We start from the raw sequence: 10,238 nt of genomic DNA on the forward strand, positions 1-10,238 counted from the left end.
AAATATTTGACACAGCTGATTGGATAGGACTATCTCATTTTCCATTAAAAACATCCAGCTCCCGGACTATTCCAGCCAATAGTCTGAATAACTTGCCCCGATGTTGATCATTGCCTTCACTGCTGAGTGTAAACAGGTTGGGGATGTAAATACGGTTTACCATGGGTATACTCACAGTTGCTCATTCAATACGGTTCATTCATTCCCTATCTTACAGGAATTATAAAAGGAGAGGTTTTCCTTGGCAGGACCTAAAGTTTGCTGTAATCACTTTTCATAGGATCAGCTGAAACTCTCAGCAACAACAATATTTGAGAAATACTAATTTCTACTGCTTTCTGGAGGACCAAAATACATATTTTCTTTGGCAAGTAATTTTGAGAACAGCAAATTCACCAGTTCATACTTTGTAGTGAGGGATTAGATGTACTGTACTAATGTATTGAAGGGATTGTTTGGCTATCATCAATATTTATTGCTCCAACTCTGTCACTGTACTTGTTGGAGAGTGTAATATATAAAATTAATGACAATACTTTACCTGGATAAATATCGCAATCTGTGGAACAAACAGATTGACGTTAACATTGTTTGCAAAGAATGAATTGGGAAACAACATTTACACAAACCAATTCAGTAATCGGTACCTTACACATTGCACAGTTCTTGGGTTATAATTTCTTTTCCACATATAGAAGGAACATTGCTGTGCATATTTTCTAAGCAGTTTACTGATCCTTACTCGTGATTCAGGTGAATATCTAAGTATCTTGCACTAAAGTACAGAGTATTATGTATATTTCCCTCCTTCAGGATTATAACAGTATATATATCATTCACATTTTCATAATTTCAACTGATTTAAGTTCATTTTAACTCCAGAACAGGTAATGTACAAACTATGTGACATTCCTTTGTCTGATATTCACCACAGCGTGTCGCTGTTCATTGTGACAAAAATGGAGGAACGCTAATTATTTATCATTTTGCTAAACTATCAAGTTGTATAAATTTGCATGTTTGTCTGATTAACCCATACCCAATACCACAGAGCATCACTAAATTAAGTAGCTGTGGCCATCATTGATTGTTTAGAATGATATGTTCCCATGCTGCCTGGATGTTGACATGTCCAGCAGTTAACACAATATATTAGGCATATTGTGACCATTGATTTTATTACAGTCCTCACACAGTGTGGGATAGAGATGCAGTTCACCATGGATTTCCCCACAGTCGGTGTGTTCAAATACCTTTTGTGTCCTCCTATCGGGATCACAAAGTGAGAGCCTGGATTGATAGGGCAGGATCTGAAATTTGCTGCTATCATATTTCATGGGGTCAGCTGAATATTTAGTTAATTAGAAAGCTTGGTTGATGTAATTTCTGCAGCATCTTCTCATAACAGAAACATACTCAATTCCTGACCAGTAATTTCGATAATAGCAAATAAACCCCATGAGTACTGTGTAACAAGGGAGTCGATGTCAATGTGCAGGGTGATGGGGCAGTGGTGGGGTTTGTGATTGGCTGTGAACAACATCTTATATTATTCAGTGTCTGTGTCCTTATTCCATGTTGAGAAACTGATCAGTAAAATTGAAACAATACCTTTGTCGGAGATTACGTATGCTGTGGAAGGAATAGATTGGTGTTAACATGTTTTGAGAGAATGTATTAGAAATCCACATGTTCAACACAATTAGTTCTAAAACTGGAATAATAAATGGTGCAAGGATTATGGGTAGGTGTTGCTCTTTCAAAAATTAAATTAAAATTACGAATCATAATCATTTTATTTCACTTTATTAATTTCCCATCCGTTCGCAGATGAATATCTGTCTTGCATCAATGCAGAGAATAAAATATAAAATTCTCTCCTCACCTTTTACAATTGATATAAACATTACCATTCATATTCACGTCATTTGAACTTGCTTAATGCTTTTATTTATCCTCGGATTATTTCTGGGTAATCCAGCATGATTTGTGTGGAATTCTTCACTCTGTTGTTTTAAAAATCTAAATATGGTTAAAAAAAACCCAGCACTGTATGACAACAGTGCAGCGATTTTTCTATATATTTGATCAATTTGCTTTGCGGTCTGGTTAATGGTCACTAGGCAGGGCAGAGTTACGTGAGTAACTCAGAATGTTCCTGACTGGATAGAATTACCTGTTCAAGTGGCACCTGCTTGTTGACCATCAGCTAAGTTGGAAATATTTGACCTCGCTGTTTGGGGAGAACTATTTCTATTGACGTTAAAACATGCAGTTACTGGCCAATCCTAGCCAATCGGCTGAATGGCTTCTCACTATATAGACCATTGCCTTCACTGCTGATTGTACACAGGTTGGGGAGGTCTATGCAGTTTGCCATGGGTTTTCTCACTGTCTTCCAATACTGTTAGTTCATTCGCTGGGCGGGATTCTCCGACCCCCCGCCGGGTCGGAGAATCGCCGGGGGGCGGCGTGAATCCCTCCCCTGCCGGCCTCCAAATTCTCCGGCACCGAAAATTCGGCGGCGGCGTGCCAACGACTCCGGCGCGGGGCTAGCTCCGCAAGGTGAGGGCTTGGCCCCTAAAGGTGCGGCTTCTCTGGGGAAGGCGCGGAGGATGATGACGACTTGTTGTAAGATAAGCTGCTCCTAACCTTCCAAGGTAGTCTGACTCCTGTCATTTAGATAACGGACCGCAGCCGGCTGGATGATCTCTGGTTATACCACGGGGACACCTCCACATTATTTTTTTCGGGGGGTGGTGAGGGGAGATGGAGCCAGGTTTGGGTCGTAGACTGAGGCTGTCTCATACTGTGGCCGTCATGGCCTGTTGGATGTGCATGGGTCCGATGTGTGCTAACACCATAGGCCCACATCCAACTCCAGTCCAACCTTCCCACCCATGGGCAGACAGTGAAAGGCAGCTGGGACTGGTGCTGCAAAAGTGTTTAATGGTGTGATTGTACAATTAGTATTCCCAAACCCCTGATGTTTGGAAGACTGTGTTGAAAAGGTGGGACAAACAAATTTTGTTTCCAAACTTGTCTTACTTAAAGGATATTTGGCAAGTACTTTTATCAGACAGGGTGAAGAGATTTTGGCTTTTGTGGCGTCTAATGGTCTGTGTCAGTTTAAATGAATGTAGTTCGGAATGAAGAATGCCCCAGCAACATTCCAAAGATTAACCAACAAGGTCATGTCCGGACTAAACAATTGTGCCGTGTACACTGACGATTTTGTAGTGTTTAGTCAAATGTGGAAGAAGCATTTGGAACATTTAAAAGAATTATCGATCGACTACAGGAGGGTGGATGCTGGTTGCTGCCTTCGGTCATACAATTCCTGGTCAGATCGCCCCACCGCAGGTGAAAACGAAAGCTTTGGGGAGTTTCCATTACGGTCAACGAGGAGAGAAGTCCTGAGATTTCTGGGCATGAGTGGTTTCAACCAGAAATCTGTATTTCAGAATCACAAAGTGGGAAGCCAGAGGGTGTTTTTTCGTGTGCAGGGTCTGAAATTTGTCATTATCATATTTCATCGGGTCAGCTGAATCTCTAACCTGCTGCAAATTTTGGGGAATGCCATTTTCTGCTGTGTTTTGGAGAACACAAATATATTTTGTTCCCTGGTGAGTAATTTCAATGTATCTTATTGAGTATTAATGGTATTTAGTAACGAGTAAGGTTTGAAGTTCAAAGGCTTTAGAAAGCAAAGCCATCTTTTCATATTGTTAGTTCATTTTTTTAAGGGGGAGGTGTGATGAATGTCGGAATTTCATATATAAATATAGTATTATATGTACCTGGTGCAGTAATGGTTAAACGCCTGGGTTGGGGTGTGTATTTGATTGCTGCAGTAATGTTGTTAAAAATCCTGGTTTGAAAGGCAGCTAGACTTTGGGGCTACAGAGGTGCAATGAAAATATTGTAAAAGTAAGATCATAATTTATTCCAGCCATGGATATTGTTTGCCAAAGCAAGGCTGATGGAATTTTGTTTCTAGAAATATTCCCTGGGGATGAAATAGAAGCATCGCCATTAGTCAGATGGTCATAACCCAGTTAGTGGGATCGAGATTATGTGGTTAATGGGAAGAGCCGGGGGCTGAAGCAGTCAGGTGTTGAGTTTAGCTTAGATCTGTCTGTGAACAGGCGAGCAGTTTCTGGAAACGTAGTGCGTTTTGACCTATGTTTGCACAGGCTAGCAGCTTCTGGAGAAACAGTTCAGTTAAAAAGATTTGACTGTGAACAAAACATGAGCTTTTTGCCAAATGCTGGGAAGTTAAACAGTAGCTCGACACAGGCAAGGACCTGCGGGCTGGTCCCTGAAGGATCTCTCTCTATCAAGGCAGTTTGTCCAAGACATCTCGAGAAAGGAAGTATTCTGGGTATGCTAACTGTATTTAAAAGTGGGTGATGAGGTTCTGCTTTATTGGCGATAGAAAGATGGTAGTTATTATTTTATTGTGAAGCATTGTTTCACTGGTAATTGTAGCTATATGTTTGTGCTGTTAAATGTAGTTTTAATATTGTGTTAATAAGAAAGCTTGTTTAATACACCATATCCCGATTTGTGTGTGGAATCACTCCTGGAGTCTTTCCTCGCAGTCTTACAAATTAAAAATAAAATATTAGGGGTTCTGTCCGGTATCCTAGTAACTGTTGGGGTCTGGTCCAGGATCGCAATAGGACCAGATGGTTAGCTAAACGGATTTGGTCGCTATTGCCAACTGAAGAGAATTTACACTTTTAACAGTTTTGGAACATGTTAGAAGCAGCCAGTGAGCGTGGAATGGTGCAGCGAAGGGATTTGGATTTGGGTATTATGAACAATTTTACTAAGAGTGCTTGTATTATTCTTTCTAGAGATTAAAACAGACAAAAATTGATTATTAAATTCTCAGGACTAAAATACATACCATATTGGGAAGCACCATAATGGTCTGCCAAAAGAAAATAATTCATCTCGGTTTCCATGAATCATGGATTGATTTGAATCTTTACAAACATTTACATAAAGTGCTGAGGTAATAAAAGTCTCCAGCACAGAAAAGGACATTCGGCCCATTGCGTCTGCGTTGATCAAAAACAACCACCTCAGTTTGTTTTATTTGCTTTTGGGATGCCCCCCCTCAGTCTCCTCTGCTCCAAGGAAAACAATCCCAGTCTATCCAATCGCTCTTTGTAGCTAAAACTCTCCAGCTCAGGCAACATCCTGCTAAATCTCCTCTGCACCCTTTCCAGTGCGATCACGCCCCTCTTATGTGGATTCCAGATCTGCTCACGATCCTCTAGCTGTGACCGAACCAACATTTTATACAGTTCCAGCATAACCTCCCTGCTCTTAAACTCCGTGCCTCAGCTAATAAAGGCAATTATACCCTATAACATCTTAACCATTGTATCCACCCACCCTGCTGCCTCAATTGACGGGTGTACATGCACATTGAGGTCCCTCTGATCCTCGGTGCTTCCCAGGATTCTAACGTTTATCCTGTATTCCCTTGCCTTGTTTGTCCTGCCCAAGTGCATCACCTCACACTTATCCATGGTGAATTCCATTTGCCACTGATTAGCCCATTTGACCAGCCCGTCTATATCCTCCTGAAATCTGAGGCTATCCTCACTATTTACCAGCCTGCCAATTTTTCTCTCGTCTGCAAACTTACTGATCAACCGTCCTACATTCAAGTCTAAATCATTTATATAAACCACAAACAGCAAGGGACCCCGACACTGATCCCGGCGGAACCCCACTGGACACAGGCTTCCAGTCAGAAAAACACCCCTCGACCACCATTTAGGGGTGGCAGGGTGGCACAGTTGTTAGCACTGTTGTCTCACAGCGCCAGGGACCCTGGTTCAACTCTTCGTGCCTTGAGTTACTGTCTGTGTGGAGTTTGTATGTTCTCCCCGTGTCGCTGTAAGTTTCCTCCGGTTGCTCATGTTTCCTCCCACAGTACAAAGATGTGCAAGTTAGGTGGATTGTCCGTGTTAAATTACCCGTTAGTGTCCAGGGATGTGCAGATTAATCTATTGAGTTACGGGGATAGAGTAGGGTGGACGGGGGAGTGGACATGGGTAGAGTGCTCGTTCGAAGGGTCGGTACAGACTCGATGGTCCAAATGGTCTCCCACTGCCCTGTAGATATTCTATGAGCACCGTCTGCTTCCTGCCACTCAGCCAGTTCTGGATTCAATCATCCACATTTCCTGGACTCTTACCTTTGCATTCAGTCTCCCATGTGGCACCTTATCAAAAGCCTTGCTGAAGTCCAGGTGGACCACATGATGTATTGCCCTCAACTACACACTAGTTTACGACTTTGAAAAACCCAATTAGGTTGATCAGACATGATCTCCCCTGAACAGAACCATACTGACTGTTCTTGCTTAACCCCTGCCTCCCCAAATGCAGATTAATTCTGTCTCTCAGAATTGCTTCCAATAGTTTCCCCACCATTGAGGTTAGACTGACTGGCCTGTGTTTATCCCTTCCTCCCTTCTTGAATAATGGAACCACATTGGCTGTCCTCCAGTCCTCCGGCACCTCTCCTGTGGCCAGACAAGAATCGGAAATTTTTTGCCAGCCCGCGCTTCACTCAACAGCCTGGGATACATTTCATCTGACCCTGGAGTTTTGTCGACTTTTACACCTGCCAACCTACTCAATACCTAATCAAGTATTCATTTAGAATCCTACCTACATCCTTCGGCTCCACACACAAATTACCGCTGAGGTGCTTAATAGGTCCTTCTCTTTCCCTGTTATCCTTAATGTACATGGAAAACAATTGAGGATTTTCCTTTATTTTATCTGCCAGTATCCTTTCATGTCCCCTTTTTGCTCTCCTAATATCATATTCTAGTTTGTACTTGTACATTCTCTACACCTCCAGGGCTTCTGCTGTTTTGAGCGCTCTATATATGTCATAAGCCTCCCTTTTCTTTTTATCTAACGCTGTATATCCATTGATATCCAGGGTTCATTGGATTTACTGGTTCCACCCTTTTTCTTCATTGACAAATGTTGACCCTGTACTCTCCCTATTTCCTTCTTGAATGGATCCCACTGTCGTGTCACAGATTTACCGAAACGTGTCTACTCCCAGTCCACTCTGGCCAAATCATATCTGATCTTATTGAAATCGGCCGTTCCCTAGTTCAGAACTTTATTTCAGGCCCAACCGTGTCCTTTTCCATCACAATCTTGAATCTAATGAAGATTGCTTTCATGTCAAATGCAAGTCCAGGACCATCCCGTCTTATAGAGCCTTCTACGTTCAGGCTTAAAGAAATTCTGGTTGCATTTTAAGAATTATGCTCCCTCTAAACCTTTCACACTATGACTACCCCAGTTAACGTTGGGGAAGTTGAAAGCCCCTACTATCACTACAGTATTCAGCACCGCTCTGAAATTCGCCTAGATATCTGCCTTCTATTTCTCTCGGACTGTTAGGGGGCCGATAGAACACGCCCAGCAATGTGATTGCTCCTTTTTGGTTTTTAGGTTCTACCCATCAGGCTTAATTTGAAGAGCTCCTTAAGATGTTGTCCCTCATTACTGCTGTAATTGATTCCCTGATCAAAATTTCAACACCCCTTCCTCCTTTACCTCTTTCCATGTCTCGCCTGAAGATCCTATATCCTGGAAGATTGAGCTGTCAAACTTGCCCCTCTCTCAACCATGTCTCAACGAGATCATGCCCATGTTCTAATTTGTGCCCTCAACTCATCTGCCTGGTTCCTCATGCTCCTTGTTTTTGCATTAAAATAAATACCACCAATCTTGTCAAACTCCCTTGTGACTTGATTGGTCCAGAACATCTATGCCTTCCTGACTCTCTCGCTGTCTTTTCTAATATTGGCTGAACATCTCCCTCTGCTGAACCTTTTCTCAGGACACCTCGCAGTCAGTGTCACAGTGAAGCGCTTTAGGAATGGTGTCCTCACAGTCAGCATTGCAAAGAAGCAGCCCGCGAACAGTGTTCTTGCAGTCAGCGTTGCAAAGAAGGAGTCTTAATTTTTAAAAATGATTTCTTTTGGGGGGAAAAAGGGGTTAACGGAGAAAAAACACAAACAAATAAAAGTCAGGGTCAAAATAATAAACTAATATCAGAAAGTATTATATATTTTGCTTCCCTAATTAATTTATTCAATCCAAAACATTTGGAGGACATCTACAAGCTGTGTAACATTACCCCCTCCACTAATTAATGCAACTGTTAAACGTTAAGTCGGAAAGGAAAAGTTCAATCCTGTAGGAAAAGGACTCAGCAGTCTTTATCCATGATGATGAAGCATGCAGTTAGATTAATTTTGCATTGATGTCTGGTTAATTATCACATCTCAGGGCAGGACAGACTTGTGCAGTTTCCAAGTCCTTGATTTATGTAGTTACATACTCACATTATACTCGGATGCCCAACTCCACCTGCTCCTTCCGCAGAGTCCTTTAAATGTTTCTCAATCCAATACTTACCAATTCCCTTTTGAAAGTTCCTCATGAATCTGACTCCGCTGGCCTTTCAGGCAGCACATTCCAGATCACAGCAACCCGCTGTGTTAAAATATGTTTCCCCTCTGCTCCCTTTACAACTTATCTCAAATCATGGCCTCTGCTTACCGACCACCCTGCCAGAGGAAAGAGTTTCTTTGTTACCCTATCAAATGCTCATAATTCTGAACATTTGGATTAAATCTCCCATGGACATTCTTTCCCCTGAGGAAGGACATCCCAGTTTATCTCGTTACTCTTCATCACTGAAGTCTTTACATTGAGCACAGTTACTGCTGAAGAATATTTGGGTAGAATGCTTCCTCCAGTTGCAGTGGCAAATTCTCTATTGTAAATTCAAAATAATTCTGGGAATGTGCTGCCCCCGTTCTTTCGCCCGGTCATTCGCTGATCGCAGCAACTCACTGTACAGAAACAGTTGTCGCATTTACCCTCTGGTATGTTTGAGAATCAGTTCAATCTGACTCCTCTGGTTACTGCCAGTGGAAACAATCTCTCCTCATTTACTCCATCAAGTCCCTTCATAACTGATTCCCCCTTAAAATTCTCCACTCTCAGGAGAACACTCCCAGGTTCTACAGTCTCGGGCATAACCCAAGTCCCCCCTGGCCCTGTGACCATTCTAGTAAAGAGCCTCTGCCCTCTCTTCAAGGTTTTGACATCCCCTCGAAAGTGGCAGAACCCCATCGAGAGGCTGCAAGCTCCACACCGGACACTTGGAGCTCTGTCCAGAGGCTGCAAGGACAGGTAAAACAGTATTAAAAGAGAGGCAAAGCACATTGCTCCCTACCTGCCAAGAGCCCCGCCATGTGGGCGAAAAGGAGAAGTAGACTCAGGTACTTCATGGTTGCGGTGAGTTGTTTGCCTCTCTGTGAGGTGTTTGTGCACTGCGGACTCTGGGCTTATATACATTATCAGACCAGCACTTCTGACCCTGTAAAGCAGTTCTGGCTCGGTTTTGAACACATGCTATTCTGTTCTCACCATGAATCAGCCTTTCTGACAAGCGTGACCAGGATTCAGTGAACACGGAATGAAATGTCAGCCAAAAGATAAGACATTAATTGCAGCACTCAGTTCAATTTTTCAGCCATCAACCCTGGCTTGCCCAACCAATCAGAATCGAGGGGCTGAAACGAGGCTCCTGAGGAAGACTGAAAACAACAAAGGCTCCAATTCTGTGGTGAAGGGTGGAGGAGGATGGATCTTGGGATTCATGGTGTTGGGCAAACGTTTGACAGAATAGTGTCTACACGTGGAGCAGTTTATCCACCCAAGCTACAATAGAACAACAGAAAACCCAGTTCATGGAAAGATTTCTCCATAATGATTTCTAAATCCTAAAGGGAGGGAGCCATGAACCTCTTGCAATGTGGAAGGGCAATGCGAGAAGGGGAGTGTGTCAAGTCCAGTGTTGGTTTCACTTTTGCTTCTGAGCAGAGCGCACGCAGACAACTCTGCTGCACATCCTCAAGTTGTAGAACAAATGCCCAGGACTGTTGGGAATTCCAAGTCCAGGTCTCATGCTGAATTTAAAGGTCTCGCTGACAAGCCCCAGCTGGGTATGCTGTCCACCATCTTGTACGAAGCCCACGGGGAAATCGATCATCGATCCCCCGTGCTCCTCGTGAGAGTTATCCACACACCCTCATCTCCAGGTCAAACAGTGTCCGCTCATTCCAGATTCCCCCCCGAGTGGAAACATCCTCTCAGCATCTTAAATGT

General features: G+C 42.9%; 1 long non-coding RNA gene across 1 annotated transcript; it reads right to left on the minus strand.

The window, feature by feature from the left end:
• Positions 1-540: 540 nt before the first annotated feature.
• LOC140404786 (uncharacterized) lies at positions 541-9,440 on the minus strand. The gene is made up of 3 exons (XR_011938576.1): positions 9,304-9,440; positions 1,612-1,632; positions 541-559 (listed from the first exon to the last, which is right to left on the minus strand). It is a non-coding gene; the product is annotated as an uncharacterized lncRNA (long non-coding RNA).
• Between the last annotated feature and the right edge of the window lie 798 nt (positions 9,441-10,238).

Source organism: Scyliorhinus torazame, chromosome 31 (assembly GCF_047496885.1).
Source record: "Scyliorhinus torazame isolate Kashiwa2021f chromosome 31, sScyTor2.1, whole genome shotgun sequence".
Lineage (NCBI taxonomy): Eukaryota > Metazoa > Chordata > Chondrichthyes > Carcharhiniformes > Scyliorhinidae > Scyliorhinus > Scyliorhinus torazame.